Below are 21,067 nucleotides of genomic sequence, written 5' to 3' on the forward strand. Positions count from 1 at the left end.
TAATCTATGTCAGGGCACAGTGAGGCATACTTGGGATGTAATCTATGTCAGGGCACAGTGAGGCATACTTGGGATGTAATCTATGTCAGAGCACGGTGAGGCATACTTGGGATGTAATCTATGTCAGGGCACAGTGAGGCATACTTGGGATGTAATCTGTGTCAGGGCACAGTGAGGCATACTTGGGATGTAATCTATGTCAGGGCACGGTGAGGCATACTTGGGATGTAATCTATGTCAGGGCACAGTGAGGCATACTTGGGATGTAATCTATGTCATTGCACGGTGAGGCATACTTGGGATGTAATCTATGTCATTGCATGGTGAGGCATACTTGGGATGTAATCTATGTCATTGCATGGTGAGGCATACTTGGGATGTAATCTATGTCATTGCATGGTGAGGCATACTTGGGATGTAATCTATGTCATTGCATGGTGAGGCATACTTGGGATGTAATCTATGTCAGGGCATGGTGAGGCATACTTGGGATGTAATCTATGTCAGGGCACGGTGAGGCATACTTGGGATGTAATCTATGTCATTGCATGGTGAGGCATACTTGGGATGTAATCTATGTCAGGGCATGGTAAGGCATACTTGGGATGTAATCTATGTCAGGGCACAGTGAGGCATACTTGGGATGTAATCTATGTCATTGCATGTTGAGGCATACTTGGGATGTAATCTATGTCAGGGCACGGTGAGGCATACTTGGGATGTAATCTATGTCATTGCATGGTGAGGCATACTTGGGATGTAATCTATGTCATTGCATGGTGAGGCATACTTGGGATGTAATCTATGTCAGGGCATGGTGAGGCATACTTGGGATGTAATCTATGTCATTGCATGGTGAGGCATACTTGGGATGTAATCTATGTCATTGCATGGTGAGGCATACTTGGGATGTAATCTATGTCATTGCATGGTGAGGCATACTTGGGATGTAATCTATGTCATTGCATGGTGAGGCATACTTGGGATGTAATCTATGTCAGGGCATGGTGAGGCATACTTGGGATGTAATCTATGTCAGGGCACAGTGAGGCATACTTGGGATGTAATCTATGTCAGGGCACAGTGAGGCATACTTGGGATGTAATCTATGTCAGGGCACAGTGAGGCATACTTGGGATGTAATCTATGTCAGGGCACAGTGAGGCATACTTGGGATGTAATCTATGTCAGGGCACGGTGAGGCATACTTGGGATGTAATCTATGTCAGGGCACAGTGAGGCATACTTGGGATGTAATCTATGTCAGGGCACAGTGAGGCATACTTGGGATGTAATCTATGTCAGGGCACGGTGAGGCATACTTGGGATGTAATCTATGTCAGGGCACAGTGAGGCATACTTGGGATGTAATCTATGTCATTGCATGGTGAGGCATACTTGGGATGTAATCTATGTCATTGCATGGTGAGGCATACTTGGGATGTAATCTATGTCATTGCATGGTGAGGCATACTTGGGATGTAATCTATGTCATTGCATGGTGAGGCATACTTGGGATGTAATCTATGTCAGGGCACAGTGAGGCATACTTGGGATGTAATCTATGTCATTGCATGTTGAGGCATACTTGGGATGTAATCTATGTCAGGGCACGGTGAGGCATACTTGGGATGTAATCTATGTCATTGCATGGTGAGGCATACTTGGGATGTAATCTATGTCATTGCATGGTGAGGCATACTTGGGATGTAATCTATGTCAGGGCATGGTGAGGCATACTTGGGATGTAATCTATGTCATTGCATGGTGAGGCATACTTGGGATGTAATCTATGTCATTGCATGGTGAGGCATACTTGGGATGTAATCTATGTCATTGCATGGTGAGGCATACTTGGGATGTAATCTATGTCATTGCATGGTGAGGCATACTTGGGATGTAATCTATGTCATTGCATGGTGAGGCATACTTGGGATGTAATCTATGTCAGGGCATGGTGAGGCATACTTGGGATGTAATCTATGTCAGGGCACGGTGAGGCATACTTGGGATGTAATCTATGTCATTGCATGGTGAGGCATACTTGGGATGTAATCTATGTCAGGGCATGGTAAGGCATACTTGGGATGTAATCTATGTCAGGGCACAGTGAGGCATACTTGGGATGTAATCTATGTCATTGCATGTTGAGGCATACTTGGGATGTAATCTATGTCAGGGCACGGTGAGGCATACTTGGGATGTAATCTATGTCATTGCATGGTGAGGCATACTTGGGATGTAATCTATGTCATTGCATGGTGAGGCATACTTGGGATGTAATCTATGTCAGGGCATGGTGAGGCATACTTGGGATGTAATCTATGTCATTGCATGGTGAGGCATACTTGGGTTGTAATCTATGTCATTGCATGGTGAGGCATACTTGGGATGTAATCTATGTCATTGCATGGTGAGGCATACTTGGGATGTAATCTATGTCATTGCATGGTGAGGCATACTTGGGATGTAATCTATGTCAGGGCATGGTGAGGCATACTTGGGATGTAATCTATGTCATTGCATGTTGAGGCATACTTGGGATGTAATCTATGTCAGGGCACGGTGAGGCATACTTGGGATGTAATCTATGTCATTGCATGGTGAGGCATACTTGGGATGTAATCTATGTCATTGCATGGTGAGGCATACTTGGGATGTAATCTATGTCAGGGCATGGTGAGGCATACTTGGGATGTAATCTATGTCATTGCATGGTGAGGCATACTTGGGATGTAATCTATGTCATTGCATGGTGAGGCATACTTGGGATGTAATCTATGTCATTGCATGGTGAGGCATACTTGGGATGTAATCTATGTCATTGCATGGTGAGGCATACTTGGGATGTAATCTATGTCAGGGCATGGTGAGGCATACTTGGGATGTAATCTATGTCAGGGCACAGTGAGGCATACTTGGGATGTAATCTATGTCAGGGCACAGTGAGGCATACTTGGGATGTAATCTATGTCAGGGCACAGTGAGGCATACTTGGGATGTAATCTATGTCAGGGCACAGTGAGGCATACTTGGGATGTAATCTATGTCAGGGCACGGTGAGGCATACTTGGGATGTAATCTATGTCAGGGCACAGTGAGGCATACTTGGGATGTAATCTATGTCAGGGCACAGTGAGGCATACTTGGGATGTAATCTATGTCAGGGCACGGTGAGACATACTTGGGATGTAATCTATGTCAGGGCTCAGTGAGGCATACTTGGGATGTAATCTATGTCATTGCATGGTGAGGCATACTTGGGATGTAATCTATGTCATTGCATGGTGAGGCATACTTGGGATGTAATCTATGTCATTGCATGGTGAGGCATACTTGGGATGTAATCTATGTCATTGCATGGTGAGGCATACTTGGGATGTAATCTATGTCAGGGCACAGTGAGGCATACTTGGGATGTAATCTATGTCATTGCATGTTGAGGCATACTTGGGATGTAATCTATGTCAGGGCACGGTGAGGCATACTTGGGATGTAATCTATGTCATTGCATGGTGAGGCATACTTGGGATGTAATCTATGTCATTGCATGGTGAGGCATACTTGGGATGTAATCTATGTCAGGGCATGGTGAGGCATACTTGGGATGTAATCTATGTCATTGCATGGTGAGGCATACTTGGGATGTAATCTATGTCATTGCATGGTGAGGCATACTTGGGATGTAATCTATGTCATTGCATGGTGAGGCATACTTGGGATGTAATCTATGTCATTGCATGGTGAGGCATACTTGGGATGTATTCTATGTCATTGCATGGTGAGGCATACTTGGGATGTAATCTATGTCAGGGCATGGTGAGGCATACTTGGGATGTAATCTATGTCAGGGCACGGTGAGGCATACTTGGGATGTAATCTATGTCATTGCATGGTGAGGCATACTTGGGATGTAATCTATGTCAGGGCATGGTAAGGCATACTTGGGATGTAATCTATGTCAGGGCACAGTGAGGCATACTTGGGATGTAATCTATGTCATTGCATGTTGAGGCATACTTGGGATGTAATCTATGTCAGGGCACGGTGAGGCATACTTGGGATGTAATCTATGTCATTGCATGGTGAGGCATACTTGGGATGTAATCTATGTCATTGCATGGTGAGGCATACTTGGGATGTAATCTATGTCAGGGCATGGTGAGGCATACTTGGGATGTAATCTATGTCATTGCATGGTGAGGCATACTTGGGATGTAATCTATGTCATTGCATGGTGAGGCATACTTGGGATGTAATCTATGTCATTGCATGGTGAGGCATACTTGGGATGTAATCTATGTCATTGCATGGTGAGGCATACTTGGGATGTAATCTATGTCAGGGCATGGTGAGGCATACTTGGGATGTAATCTATGTCAGGGCACAGTGAGGCATACTTGGGATGTAATCTATGTCAGGGCACGGTGAGGCATACTTGGGATGTAATCTATGTCAGGGCACAGTGAGGCATACTTGGGATGTAATCTATGTCAGGGCACAGTGAGGCATACTTGGGATGTAATCTATGTCAGGGCACGGTGAGGCATACTTGGGATGTAATCTATGTCAGGGCACAGTGAGGCATACTTGGGATGTAATCTATGTCAGGGCACAGTGAGGCATACTTGGGATGTAATCTATGTCAGGGCACGGTGAGGCATACTTGGGATGTAATCTATGTCAGGGCACAGTGAGGCATACTTGGGATGTAATCTATGTCATTGCATGGTGAGGCATACTTGGGATGTAATCTATGTCATTGCATGGTGAGGCATACTTGGGATGTAATCTATGTCATTGCATGGTGAGGCATACTTGGGATGTAATCTATGTCATTGCATGGTGAGGCATACTTGGGATGTAATCTATGTCATTGCATGGTGAGGCATACTTGGGATGTAATCTATGTCAGGGCATGGTGAGGCATACTTGGGATGTAATCTATGTCAGGGCACGGTGAGGCATACTTGGGATGTAATCTATGTCATTGCATGCTGAGGCATACTTGGGATGTAATCTATGTCAGGGCATGGTAAGGCATATTTGGGATGTAATCTATGTCAGGGCACAGTGAGGCATACTTGGGATGTAATCTATGTCATTGCATGGTGAGGCATACTTGGGATGTAATCTATGTCAGGGCACGGTGAGGCATACTTGGGATGTAATCTATGTCATTGCATGGTGAGGCATACTTGGGATGTAATCTATGTCATTGCATGGTGAGGCATACTTGGGATGTAATCTATGTCAGGGCATGGTGAGGCATACTTGGGATGTAATCTATGTCATTGCATGGTGAGGCATACTTGGGATGTAATCTATGTCAGGGCACGGTGAGGCATACTTGGGATGTAATCTATGTCATTGCATGGTGAGGCATACTTGGGATGTAATCTATGTCAGGGCATGGTAAGGCATACTTTCGCATTGGTTAGCTGTTTCCCTAAAAAAAAATCTCTTTTCTACTTTTAATGCTTGCGTAAATAATACTATTTAAATGGCATGATTTTTAGAGTTTCATCTTTGGTGTATCCGGTGTAAATAGTAAGTGTTGTTACTTTTGATAAACTTTGCAGTTATCAATATAAAATATTTATTGTTCACTTATTAGCAATGGCCATGGGAAATCAAATTTCTAAACTCTTCAACCTATAACTCAGAATAATTAATATTGAAATTTATAATTCAGAGCTAATGTCCTCGAGATTGTTTATTTTGTCTATTTTTTTTTTCAAAATCTTTTCGAATCTATCTCTTTTGATTCTCTTGCGTTTTTTTTTTAGGTTCCATTGCACATGTCTTCATTTTGCATTCTCTTCTTTTTTCTCAGGTATTGCATTTTACTGAATCTTAAATATCAAAGTGTGAACAAAGAGCAAGTTACTGTGATTAAATTATGGTATGAACATCTCCGAAGGTCTCATTAAGACTGACTCAATATGATGGTTAAATAGCGTGAATCTGTTTATTAATATTGTCTAAGATCTACTGGTTTAATAGCATGAATCTGTGTATTAATATTGTCTAAGATCTACTGGTTTAATAGCATGAATCTGTGTATTAATATTGTCTAAGATCTACTGGTTTAATAGCATGGATCTGTTTATTAATATTGTCTAAGATCTACTGGTTTAATTGCATGAATCTGTTTATTAATATTGTATCAGATCTACTGGTGAAATGGCAAAACAAGTCTCATAAGGACTATCTCCGGATTAACTGACGGATTATCTCACTAAGATTAGATAAAACCTGCATGTAAAGACCCTCGACAGAATGCTGTGAAAACATCAGTGTTTCTAGTGTAAGAATGAGTGATGGTGGGCGGATGATTTGGTTGTGTAGGCTTCAATAGATTCTGATGAAATCCCATGATGGTATGTCCTAGTTAATAAATACTGAGGTGTACGTAGAAGAACACAGAGCAAGGCAGAGACGTGAGACTAGAGGACAAGTGTATTTTTACAAAGCTCATGTCAACTCACTCTGTCTGTCTGCCTGGTAAAAAGTTTGAACATGTTTTTTCTCCCATTTCCCATTCTCAGATCAAGTTACAACTTTGCACAATTATTCATTGTACCCGACAAGACATGCATCAATCAAAAACATTAAACACTTAATTGTTTATGATTAATTATTTTGTTGTTTGATTTCGAATTAAGGGAAATAAATGCTACATAATGAAAGATGTGACTCTATGGATGTAGTCTCCTTATTACTGTTTGGCACTTTCTTCTCTCCAATTTGTCATTCTTGGTTCAAGTTGAAATTGTGCAGAATTATTCATAGTCGATAACACTACTTGATTGAATCCAAAAAGTAACCAATTAATTAACCGTTTATTACTTATTAATTAATTTTGCCTACACCGACTGAGTTGTACTATCTGGTTGGGGCTACAACTCAATGACTAAGTAGCAACTAATAGTGCAGCCATTCCTTTATATCAGCGCCTCAACAAATTATGTCGAAACAACTTCATTGCAATAACATTAAGATGACTTTAACATGCACATCAGTTTTTAGATTGGCTTTAGATTGAGCGCAGAGCAAGAGTGCATCTATGACAACATAAACAACAATAACAATAGTTTCTCTACAGCAAGATATCATCACCTCAAAACATAGAATTGTAAATTTGTTATTTAGATAATATAGGTCATTGAGACACAGCCCACTCCCATCTGTGTGTGTTTTCGTGAGTGTGGGTATTCCTGTGAATGAGTGTCTTGGTTGATTGCTCAGGAGGGACATTTAGTTGGTTTTTTTTTTTGTTTAGTCATTATCTTTGCAATCAAATTGTAGCATGATTCAGGGTTAATTTTATTTTTAGAGTTTTGCTGATGGTTTTCAGATAGTTTCGCTCCCTGCTTGCTGGAGTGTTTTTGCCTCCGGGGCGAAATTGACGAAGCATTTCTGCATCTTTCTCTGTCTAGACTTAGATAAACGAAAGAAAAGGTGGCACATTTATTGGTAAGCTTGTCTACTAGATTTAAAACAAGAAAGTATGTATAGAAAACTTCTTGGGAGACCACTCTTTCTTCTCTCACACATTAATCTATAAAAAAAATTCCCTACATCAAGATCCTATCTGTTTCCCAAAGGCCCTTGGGCTGGGCTTGGCCTTGTATCCTTGCAATCGAAATTTTGTTGTTTTATTGTTTTGAAAAGTTGGATGAAGGAAGGTAGATTCTGTTGAAACAAAGGGAAGTGGGGTAAAAGGCCTGTAGGCAAGAATAACAATTGTTATACTAGGAGTGTGTGTACCGCTCCGATGTTTCAAAAATATTAAGAAATTTTTTCTTTTCTTTTTGGTTTTCACGATTTAAAAGTGTAGTTTTAAATGATTAAGAAGCCATTGAGACCTAGACCTACTTCAGCCTGACTCATTGAGATCTAGACCTACTTCAGCCTGACTCATTGAGATCTAGACCTACTTCAGCCTGACTCATTGAGATCTAGACCTACTTCAGCCTGACTCATTGAGACCTAGACCTACTTCAGCCTAACTCATTGAGATCTAGACCTACTTCAGCCTGACTCATTGAGACCTAGACCTACTTCAGCCTGACTCATTGAGACCTAGACCTACTTCAGCCTGACTCATTGAGACCTAGACCTACTTCAGCCTGACTCATTGAGACCTAGACCTACTTCAGCCTGACTCATTGAGACCTAGACCTACTTCAGCCTAACTCATTGAGATATAGACCTACTTCAGCCTGACTCATTGAGACCTAGACCTACTTCAGCCTGACTCATTGAGACCTAGACCTACTTCAGCCTGACTCATTGAGACCTAGACCTACTTCAGCCTGACTCATTGAAATCTAGACCTACTTCAGCCTGACTCATTAAGACCTAGACCTACTTCAGCCTGACTCATTGAGATCTAGACCTACTTCAGCCTGACTCATTGAGACCTAGACCTACTTCAGCCTGACTCATTGAGACCTAGACCTACTTCAGCCTGACTCATTGAGATCTAGACCTACTTCAGCCTGACTCATTGAGACCTAGACCTACTTCAGCCTGACTCATTGAGATCTAGACCTACTTCAGCCTGACTCATTGAGACCTAGATCTACTTCAGCCTGACTCATTGAGATCTAGACCTACTTCAGCCTGACTCATTGAGACCTAGACCTACTTCAGCCTGACTCATTGAGATCTAGACCTACGTCAGCCTGACTCATTGAGATCTAGACCTACTTCAGCCTGACTCATTGAGATCTAGACCTACTTCAGCCTGACTCATTGAGATCTAGACCTACTTCAGCCTGACTCATTGAGACCTAGACCTACTTCAGCCTGACTCATTGAGATCTAGACCTACTTCAAACTGACTCATTGAGACCTAGACCTACTTCAGCCTGACTCATTGAGATCTAGACCTACTTCAGCCTGACGAAAAGTGTCCATCTTTAGTTTCCTTTGATCTTAGTTGGATTATAATCTTCGAGGGAGACAATGGCAATCACTGGAATGTCTTTATTCTTTACATTCCTAATCATTACTTATTGGTATGACTATGTCCTGGAATCATAACTTAGTGGTATGACAACTTGCTGGAAAAGTTAGCCTTCAAAAAGACAACAAGGAAATTTTGACAATTCATGGCGTCAGTCAGTCAGTTACTCAATCAGTCATTCACACAACTCTAAATATGGATACATTTGTAATTTGTTTTCATGATAATACTTCGGTCCCTCCAATCTTCCCTTAGTACCCGCATTTCTCCCCATTACCTTACCACGTGCCGCCCCTGGGAGATTCAAATTAGAGTAGGAGACGGGAGAGGGAGGGGGAGGAGTGAGGTATTTACTTCATATTTAAGCTCATAAATTCCACCATGAAAATGTCATAGATTAAGAAATCGCGTTGCCCCCGTATCGCCACCGCCGACATGTAACACCGGTCGTAAAGCTACGGTAATTTGTGAACTAATTTGTTGTTGTCGGGGGAAAGAAGGCTGCGATGAACGGGCTCAGACAATGGCTAGAGCCGGCACCGCGTTTCATTTAATTTTAATGGCTTTACTTTTTTTGTAACACTTGAGTTAAAAGTCATGATTATGATTTGCCCGAGTTTGCGAGTTAGCGAACTATTAGATTACATTCACATTAGCTACACGTCTTTAAAAGATAATAAAAATAGTTTTAGGAAGCAATGGAATTGTGGGTAATTTTTGTTTCATTCAGGTCTCCAGATCAGGGTCGTCTACCTACAGAGACACCCATTTTTTTGTCAGTCTTTGACAAATTCTGACTAAGCTTAATTTTTTTTTTAAGTGCTAATTAAATTAATGTAGGCCTACCCTAATAATAATTTTTTTTTCGGGAAAAAAATGTAGATACTAATCTACTTTTTTTTTCTTTAGAACAACAGTAGGCTACAAATAATGACGTTTTAAAGTGTGCACACATCTCGGAACATAAAGTGATTTTTAGATCAGATTAATGAGTTAATTGTTAACAATTCATTGTATTCCTCATACTGTGTACTGGCAAGGAGACAGCAGACTAAACAATTAATAATTATGATTTAAAAAACGGTCGTTTTCGGTGGATAAATAAAAACAACTAGTAATTATAGTAATGTGAAAGTCAGACCTGAATTCCCCCCACCCCCCTATACTGTAAACAGTTTCTCTTAATACTATTTGGGCCTGCTAGGTGGGATCAAATCTCTTTTGTGGACTTAATGAGAGAAAACCTCTGTTCCATTTAGATTTCCAACAAAATAGTTTTGTCTCCATTAGGATTCGAACCTGATTTATCTAGTGTTGGTAGCTAACCGCTTGCCAATAAAGTGATAGTTTAAAAACATCTTTCTTTAAGAGTAATAACATCCTATGTTGAATAGTCTTTACCTGTGACCCCTGTGTGTAATCCTGATTGCTTGTTTTTTTTTAAACTTGTTACTAGATCTTTATTATGATTAATTAGCCTCGCAAGCAAGTCATTATTGGTAGTTACCTAAAGGCAATGGAGGCAAACGTTTATTTGAAGAACATCTTTAAAACATCTAAAAGCACCAATTACATACGTGCCAAAGACATTTTTTTTTATTTTTCCTAATCATTTATCTTAAAAACATTGTATTTAAGATTATTGGTCAAATTAATGGCAATTGCTGCTGTTGGAATTTGCTCTACCTAGAGGTCATCTTTAAAGATGGACACAAGAGGTGTGTAAACTGGTGGAATGTGATCGTAACCTCTAATAGAAACAGCATTAAAGCAAGCCAAGGTTAATAATACAGAGTCCATACTTAGAAAGTATGAGTTAATGATACAGAGTCCATACTAAGGAAAGTGTGAGTTAATGATACAGAGTCCATACTAAGGAAAGTGTGAGTTAATGATACAGAGTCCATACTAAGGAAAGTGTGAGTTAATAATGCAGAGTCCATACTAAGGAAAGTGTGAGTAATGATACGGAGTCCATACTTCGAAAGTGTGAGTGAATAGTATGCATTGAGAACAAGAAACAGCAGAAAGTTAAAAAGAAAAGGTGGCTTAGCAAAAAAAATAGATCTGCAAGGGATGTGAAACTTTTTGAATGGATGAATGGACGGACGGACAGACGGACGGACGGATAGACTGATGGATGGATAGATAGATGAGTGGACGAATGAATGGATGAATAGACGGAGAGGCGCATTGATTTTTAAATTTGAGCTAAGGCAATCAATGCCACACACAATCAACAGTTTTAGTCTGAAGTTCCTGAGCTTAGTGACCTGCTTGCATTTATTCACTTTGGAAAGATTCTCTGATGTTGTCAATAGTGTATTTGTAAGCTTCAAACACCATTTCAATGTTTTGAAGCTGGATCATTAAGTGTGTGCATCTTTTCTGGTTCAATGGTCAGGCGCGATGAAATTTTTTTATGATGACGCAGTTACTGTAATGACGTCAGAAACATAGGGACAGAGTGAATACAAGACGTGATTGTTTAATGTTGATTTGCAGAGACAAAAAAAAAAGTTTATATTTTACAAAAGGTTTGTTTACGTGAGGCAGTATCAGACGTTTTTTTTTTAATCTTTAATATCGTCATTGAATCTTTACCAGCCTCTTTCTCTTAACTCTCTCTTCTTGTCCTCTGCCTCTATTCCACACTGTCTCTTTTTTTCTCCCTCTCTCTCCCTCTTATCCTTCCCACCTCTCTCTTTCCCCAACCTCTCTCTCATCCTTTCCCTCCCTCGCACCTCTCCCTCTCACCATCATTTGATAGTCCAACATTCATGCATTAAAAACGTATGTCTATAGAAACACCTTGCACACAGTTTTAGCTTCCTCTTGTGTAGGTCACTTTAACCAAATAGGACAAGCTTCTCCTCTGACCTCCTCGATGCCTTTGATAGCCTGGTATTGGAACCCAAACTGCTCGCTGATATGTTTGCACACCCAGCTTTCGATGTCTTTGTCTCGCCCGCCCCGGATAGAAGAACTTAACGCGAGCGGGCGGCGGACGCCCCAGTCGGCAGACTTGTTTTTGTTTTTTTTTGTTGTTTTTTTTTTAAACTGGAAGTTGGCCCCCGGCGGGGTAAAACTTGAATGAGACCGAAAACGGATGAAGGATTAGGGCGTGTTCATAAGAGGGCCTCGTCGGTGCCTAGAATGTCACGTACGTGGTCTTCAAGCGGGTGGTTACTGTCTCTCTGAGTTTGTCCAGGGCATTAGCTTGTGGCAGACAGGCGACAGTAGGAAACAATACACACAAAGACAGAGACACTTATACAGACACAAATGAAACGCTTCTGTCTACTTTTCATCTCTATATATATCCCAGCCCCCCCCCCTCATTCCCTCCCCTGTTTAAATCTAACAGATTTTCGTTTTCCAGGGTTGAAGTAAAGTTTCAGGGCAAGAAGGTTGACGGACTCGTGTTCAACAGAGGCCTAGACCTCTTGTACTAACGGCGGAATGAAGCTTAGAGTAGGGCACATAGAGGATTTAAGATCAGATCATTGGATTGGTTAGATCTGATTTGTTTGTCATTGTTTAGAGTCGGTTTCTTTTAAAATAATGTGCCTAGACAGTCGCAGGATAAGTAATAGTGAAATGATAAATAAGTAAATAAGTGAAATGATAAAGCAGTAATAGTGAAATGATAAAGGAGTAATATTGAAATGATAAATAAGTAATAGTGAAATGATAAATAAGTAATAGTGAACTCATAGTGAAATGATAAGTAATTACAAAGCCATACTGAAGCGACGGTGCAGCAACAGTGCAGTGAAAGTGTTGTGAAAGTGAAGCGATAGTAAATTAGTAGTGAAGCGATAGTGCCTAATTGTTGAAGTTCTATTGCAGTGATGGTGAAGTAATAGTGAAATGATTGTGAAATGGTAAAAGATTGTAATAGTGGCATAATAGTCAAGTGTAAAGCGATAGTGGAAATATAGTGAAATGATATTAAAGTGTGAAATGATAATGAACCGATAGTAAAGAACTCGTGGAGAGATGACTAAGTGATAAGTGACTAAGTGATAAGTGACTAAGTGATAAGTGACTAAGTGATAGTGAAGTTATAGGAAAGCCTGGAATGATAGTCATGTGCTATAGAGGTGGTAGTGAAGCGATATTGAAAAGTGAAGTGTGGAGGAATGATGAAGTGATAAGAAGAGTGAAGAAATAGTGAAATGATATCAGTGGAACAATAGTAAAGTGATAGTGACTATTGTTGTATGAAGTGATAGCGCTAAGATATTGAGTGTTTGTGACTGGATATTGAAGTCAGATATTAAAGGATTGATATTGGAGTTATACATAAATGGTTTAACGCAGTGATTCCCAAAGTGGTCTATATAGACCCCCAGGGGTCTATGAAGACCTCCAAGGGGTCTACGAAAGTGAAAAAACAAATTGGGGGTCTATGAGATGTAGCGTTAATTAGTTAAAATTGTTCATTCCTTCTTTGTCAAACAAGCCAATTGCCTTTTTTATGAATATATGAAACTAATTGCGCTGGAGGATCATCTGAGACAAGTGTCACACTGATAAAAAGATAAAGATTTGAAACACTTTCGAACATTCAACAATAAAGTTCAAAATCTCTCTTCAACATCATAAAGAGAAGATGATGGTTTGTGGACGTCTTACAATATCTTTTTACTTATAACAAAATAGGGAGTGCGGTGGTAGTGGTTAAGCGCTTGGCTTCCCAACCTGGTTTTCTGGGTTAGACTCTCATTGAATTTTGAATTTTAGGATTTTAAGGGCTCCCGAGTCTACCCAACTCTAATGGGAACCTGACTTAAGAAAAGTCAAGGCATTTGGTTTTTTGTGCTGCCCGCATGACACCCAGCTAGTTAACCGTTGGCCAAAAAAAAAAAAAAAACAAAAAAAAAAAAAAGATGACCTTAACATCATCACAAGGTGTGAAAGGGAAACTTTACTTTTTTTTTTTTAAGCAAATACGGAAAACACCATAGATAGATTTTTACCAGCTGTTGTAGTTTTAAAAACTGTTTTGCACAAACCTACATCATTATGAAAAGAATTTCTTTAAACAACAATACAGTTCAAGGTCACATCGGTAGCATGAGTTATAAAATTAAAAGCTTCTTATGTAATTCTTTCCAAACGACATAAACAGTTTGGGATCAGCGGCGTCACAGGCTCTGACAGGATGTAGTGATGTGTGGTGCAAACTGCATTAAGGTCGCCGGCTCCTTATTTTTCCTCAGGGTTGACCCACCTAACCTTTCCCATGTTTGAGTATATTTCTAAGGCAGACGAGTTTTGAATTCAGTTTTACTTCTGCTAGGGGGGTAGCCAGCCAAGGCTAATGAGCCCTTCATGTTTGAAGCTTCCTGGCTTAGTTACTCGCCTTTGCCTCTTCTCTTGTTAGTGAGAAAATCTTCGCGGACTCAATATTTGAGCAGGACGTGAAAGATCAAGAAATACACGAGAAACTGTTCTTTGCAAAAACTTTAACAATGATAATTAAGGCAAATTATTAATTAATTTATATTTAATGTTTGAAGCACTACTTCATAAAGCAACAAATTCCTATCTGAAACATAATATCCAAAGCAACGAATGATAAACCTACAAACAAAAATGTATAGTGTGTTTGGAGATTCCATCAATAAATATTGATATTTTATTGGCTTAAATTTGAATTTTGTCAATAAAAAAGATAGATCTCTATATCTTAATATGTAGCTTTCAATCACTTTTTCTCTTTTCAACTCACTACAGATAGAAATTAGTTTAAATAAAATGTTGATGAATTTGCAAAAATCGCAAGTTAAGCAGGGTCTACCGAAAGCCAGAAAACATGGCAAGGGGTCTACGAGACAAAAAAGTTTGGGAACCACTGGTTTAACGCTTTGTTCGTAGATCAGTGTTCAGACTGTCTAACCAAATCAACATTCACATTAAGTTGCTTTTTTTTTTTGATCAATTGATAAGAGATTATGTTCTTATTGTAGCATCACTTTCACCGCTGTGATAGACACTATCACACCCGCCACTCGGTTAGAAATCACACGTTAGAGCGTGCCAAGAGAAACACTGGTCAATTCAAGTCACGTTGCCCAATCAGATTCTTGCCTAATAAGCAGACAAGAAACAAGAACTTGAGTTGTCTTGAGTTGTCCTTTCCGAAGGAGATTTTCTTTGTGCATTTACTAACTGAAGGATCGCGAAGCCAGCAATCGCCTGTAGGTTTTCCTCATAGATTTGAATACGTTCCGCAATTTAAGGTCTAAGTGTCTTTTAATTTATAATGACATTCTGACAATTTATAAATGAAGTAGTATAGACACTCATTTCATTTCATTTTTATCATTCTATTCTCTCTCTTTCTCTCTCTCTCTCTTTTATTTCTCTCTCTCTCTCTCTCTGTTTCCCTCTTTCTCTTTCTTTCTCTCTCTCTCTCTCTCTTTCTTTCTTTCCTTCTTTTTCTCTCTCTTTCTCCCTCTTTCTTTCTCTCTCTCTTTCTTTTTCTCTCTCTTTATCTCTCTCTCTCTCTTTTTCTCTCTCTCTCTCTCTTTTTCTCTCTTTCTCATTCTCTATTCTATGAAAAGCACTGATTGCCTTCTGTGAGCCTGTGAAAACTCTCGCATTTAACGAGTGCCCTTCCCCTCCAGGAACGAGCAGACGGCAGGCAACAAATAGGAAAATAAACGTCAACATTTAAACTTGACGTGCCTGACCTAGATAACAGAATGGAGAACGTTGGAGGAAGATTGAAGGAAGGAGCGACACTTTCTATTGCCTTTTGAAATGAATAAAAAAAAAACGTGTATATCCAAGGAAATAGGGGTTCGAATCCCTATGATATAATTTACTTTTATAATCATTTCGATTTTGTTTGTTGAGCACTCCAATTTAACAAGCAAACTTTCTCCCGATACTAAGATGGCCACGAAGGAGACCAACCGTTAGAGAAGGCCTGAACACTGACCTGCAGTACGTCAAGGCAACGAGCTATAGGTAAACAAAAATGCCTACAGGTTGTGACGTTGCAGGTCAGTGTTCAGGCCTTCTATAACAACTAGTCTGGCCTAGGAGCAGCGAATGCTTGATAAAATAGCATTGAGACACGATTCGGAAAAAAATACAATTTTGTTTCCATATGTAATTATATTTTTAACTCTGAAACAAAAATCGCCAAGCAACTAGAATCAAGCAATACACATTGTTCCAAACTATCTTTATAGTATCTTGTTTTTATTATTTAAAAATTGATTGAATGCAAATTATTTTCTGTTTTATTAATCGTTAATTATTTGTAAAAAAAAAGATTGTTTAATCTAGTTTCTAAATGCTGACCTCTTAAAATACATGTTCAGTGTCGGAACATAATGGCTTTCGATTCTAAGGTTCACCTTTGCTAGTAAAAGCTCAACTGCTTCCATAATGAATTTTCTCGTCTGCTGTGAGTGACGTATTTCCGGCAGAACCGTGTCACTTTTATCCATGCTACGACCTTTTTTTTTTTACTGTGCCTGTGCGAGCGGTGAAATTTCCGGAGCGACGCCCTCTATCGTGCGAACAGCTACAATGGGGAGCCCATTTCCAAGGGGTGTCTTTCATCGCCTTTCTTTATTGATAGGCTCTGTTTTAAAGATGTGAGGTTGACACTAGCGTGTGGCCCCCCTGCGACTTCTCTTAGCTAGCCAAACTACCAGGTCCAAAGAAGTGTTTACGAGTGTCTTTCTTGTCATTTTAACTCATCTTAAGTTTTTTAAAAAGAGAATTAGATTTTAAATCTCCCCCACCCTTTTTTAACCTCTCCAAATGGGGGCACGGTGGCTGAGTGTTAAAATCGTTTGGCTATTGGGTTATCGGGTTTGAATCTGGATGAGATTGTCGGGATGCTTAGGACGCCTCTGAGTTCATCCAACTCTAATGGGTACCTGACATTAGTTGGGAAAGTAAAAGTGGTATGTCGTTGTGCTGGCCACATGACACCATAGAAACATCATCTGCCCTATAGATCGCAATGTCAGAAAGGGAACTTTACTTACTCCCCCAAGCACGCCCATTTTTATTTTTATTGAAAAGCGTTCAACTGAAGGCGTGATTTTTCACGTTAGCTTACAGATGAGAAGGAGAATGTTGGCTTAGATGGCGCTGTAACCAAAGGAAAAAGGTAATATTATGAAATAAACTGACAAACATTAAATTTTCTAAGGCGTTGAGCAACTAGAAAACGGCTCATGTGTTTTCCTGCTATTATTTATAGCGAAGCTGGACCTTTTGGTACAGAGGTTTGGGCGCAGGGGACTTTTTGGCGCAAACTATTTCATTAATGTTTATTACATTATTTCTTTAAACAAGAATGATACATAGCCATGTTCTGTATGTTTCTTTGTGCCTAACGTATTTTTCGTGTATTAAAAACAGAGATATGTTGTGTCCCATAAGTTTGGGTATGTAAGCTTGGGTATGTAAGTTTGGGTATGTAAGCTGGGTATGTAAGCTTGGTATGTAAGTTTGGGTATGTAAGTTTGGGTATGTAAGCTTGGTATGTAAGCTTGGTATGTAAGTTTGGGTATGTAAGCTTGGTATGTAAGCTTGGTATGTAAGTTTGGGTATGTAAGCTTGGTATGTAAGCTGGGTATGTAATTATTGTTAAATCCCTTACATGATAACGGGAGTTAGGATTTTACCATTGGCTCAAATCAGACTAAAACAACGATAGAAACAAAATGGATGCAAGTTTTAGTGGAAACGAAAATGATTGGTTTAATTTAAAGTAGCTCCAATTAAACCAAAGTAGGGGAAACTGATGACTGTCACTCTGTGCGTTTCGCACTACCTCACGTACAGTTTATAGGGAAACATGTTTATAACATGGTCCCAGGTAGAAATCTGACCTAGTCTAGTTTGTATGTCTTACATGTTTATAACATGGTCCCAGGTGGAAATCTGACCTAGTCTAGTTTGTATGTCTTACATGTTTATAACATGGTCCCAGGTGGAAATCTGACCTAGTCTAGTTTGTATGTCTTACATGTTTATAACATGGTCCCAGGTGGAAATCTGACCTAGTCTAGTTTGTATGTCTTACATGTTTATAACATGGTCCCAGGTGGAAATCTGACCTAGTCTAGTTTGTATGTCTTACATGTTTATAACATGGTCCCAGGTGGAAATCTGACCTAGTCTAGTTTGTATGTCTTACATGTTTATAACATGGTCCCAGGTGGAAATCTGACCTAGTCTAGTTTGTATGTCTTACATGTTTATAACATGGTCCCAGGTGGAAATCTGACCTAGTCTAGTTTGTATGTCTTACATGTTTATAACATGGTCCCAGGTGGAAATCTGACCTAGTCTAGTTTGTATGTCTTACATGTTTATAACATGGTCCCAGGTAGAAATCTGACCTAGTCTAGTTTGTATGTCTTACATGTTTATAACATGGTCCCAGGTAGAAATCTGACCTAGTCTAGTTTGTATGTCTTACATGTTTATAACATGGTCCCAGGTAGAAATATGACCTAGTCTAGTTTGTATGTCTTACATGTTTGTAGCATGGTCCCAGGTAGAAATCTGACCTAGTCTAGTTTGTATGTCTTACATGTTTATAACATGGTCCCAGGTAGAAATCTGACCTAGTCTAGTTTGTATGTCTTACATGTTTATAACATGGTCCCAGGTAGAAATATGACCTAGTCTAATTTGTATGTCTTACATGTTTATAACATGGTCCCAGGTGGAAATCTGACCTAGTCTAGTTTGTATGTCTTACATGTTTGTAGCATGGTCCCAGGTAGAAATATGACCTAGTCTAGTTTGTATGTCTTACATGTTTATAACATGGTCCCAGGTAGAAATCTGACCTAGTCTAGTTTGTATGTCTTACATGTTTATAACATGGTCCCAGGTAGAAATATGACCTAGTCTAGTTTGTATGTCTTACATGTTTATTACATGGTCCCAGGTAGAAATCTGACCTAGTCTAGTTTGTATGTCTTACATGTTTGTAGCATGGTCCCAGGTAGAAATATGACCTAGTCTAGTTTGTATGTCTTACATGTTTGTAGCATGGTCCCAGGTAGAAATCTGACCTAGTCTAATTTGTATGTCTTACATGTTTATAACATGGTCCCAGGTAGAAATATGACCTAGTCTAGTTTGTATGTCTTACATGTTTATAACATGGTCCCAGGTAGAAATCTGACCTAGTCTAGTTTGTATGTCTTACATGTTTATAACATGGTCCCAGGTAGAAATCTGACCTAGTCTAGTTTGTATGTCTTACATGTTTATAACATGGTCCCAGGTAGAAATCTGACCTAGTCTAGTTTGTATGTCTTACATGTTTATAACATGGTCCCAGGTAGAAATATGACCTAGTCTAGTTTGTATGTCTTACATGTTTATAACATGGTCCCAGGTAGAAATATGACCTAGTCTAGTTTGTATGTCTTACATGTTTATAACATGGTCCCAGGTAGAAATATGACCTAGTCTAGTTTGTATGTCTTACATGTTTCGAATGTTCTCTCATAAAATATAATGATAACATCCTAACACAAAAATGATGTTGGGGAATTGCGGCCGGAAGGGTTTGAACCCAGAACTTCCGAGACCACTTATCTCGAGACAATGCCACACTACCAGGCAGTCATAAATAGTTCAGAGTAAAAGTGCACTAAAAATGTCAAAAGTTACCTAAACTGTTTTTATTTACGTTTGAGGGGATGTTTATTAGAAATCATGTTGGCACTATATAGTTAAACAAATGTTTACTATAAATTTATATATGAGAAAATATATTTGTTTTTTGTGAAAACACAAACTCCCTGTATTGTTTTGCTTTTGCTATTTGTATAAATAATGTAAGAGTTTATGTCTTCAAAATCCTTTTTTTTTTTTTTTTTCAGATATTTTCAATCGCCAAACTCTAGACTGACAGCAAACAATCTTGTTTTGCCATTGCAATTTTAAACTTGTGAGAAAAAATTATTCATTGACTCTGATATCTGTCTGAAATCAGTTATTATTATTATTTCTTATCAAAATTATGTTTTAATCTCATAATAATACACAAACGTGATAGTACGAAATATCCCGTAATGCTCAGTAAAGTTTGCGTGCGTTGCCATAGAAATTCTGATGCTGGATGAAGTCAAGCGTCACAATCAATGAACGATTTCACGCACAGAAGTCTAGACAACCGTGATGGGCTGACCAGCATGATCACTGGGACACTAGATTAACGAGTCTGCCAGACTGGACAATTTGGGGGCTAGGCACGCGGCGCCGCAGAAAACATCCGCCGATTTATTGGAGCTTCGGTCTTCATTCAGTGGGTCCCTTCGCGCTGCGGCGTGAAGGGGGGGGGGCAATGATGAGTCTGAGAAAGAGCGCTGGCCCTGCCCACTTTCGTGGCCACCAAGTACTTTTCAACAGGCTACGACTATCATAAGAGAGTGAGTTCATTATAGGTGGTTTAAATCCTGGGACGAATCTGATAAAGCCAAGGTAGTCTGCAACATATGCGCCTCAAAAACAGAGACGATTCTTGGTGGAGGCTTGAAAGGTCGGAACAAACAATAATAGAGGAGTGCAGAACTGGACAGTGTCCATAAGTGTATACTTTGCCCGGTTCCAGACAAATTTTTATCCCGTTGTAGACAATGAGGTGAGTCAGTCGGTGGTGCACGTCTTGCAAGATCACCCTCATCAACGTGAGCAGCTGGGAGAGGCATCTTTGGGGGTAACTAGAGCTCTACGGGAGCTATGAGGCACCACGCCGCACTACAAAGTTTCTTACAAAGGCACCACAGAATCTAATATTCGTGTACATGGGTAATATTCGTGTACATGGGTAATATTCGTGTACAGGAGTAACATTGATATACATGGGTAATATTCGTGTACATGGGTAATATTCGTGTACATGGGTAATATTCGTGTACAGGAGTAACATTGATATACATGGGTAATATTTCTGTACATGGGTAATATTCGTGTACATGGGTAATATTCGTGTACATGGGTAATATTTGTGTACAGGAGTAACATTGATATACATGGGTAATATTTCTGTACATGGGTAATATTTGTGTACATGGGTAATAT

Source organism: Biomphalaria glabrata, chromosome 4 (genome assembly GCF_947242115.1).
Source record: "Biomphalaria glabrata chromosome 4, xgBioGlab47.1, whole genome shotgun sequence".
Taxonomy (NCBI): domain Eukaryota; kingdom Metazoa; phylum Mollusca; class Gastropoda; family Planorbidae; genus Biomphalaria; species Biomphalaria glabrata.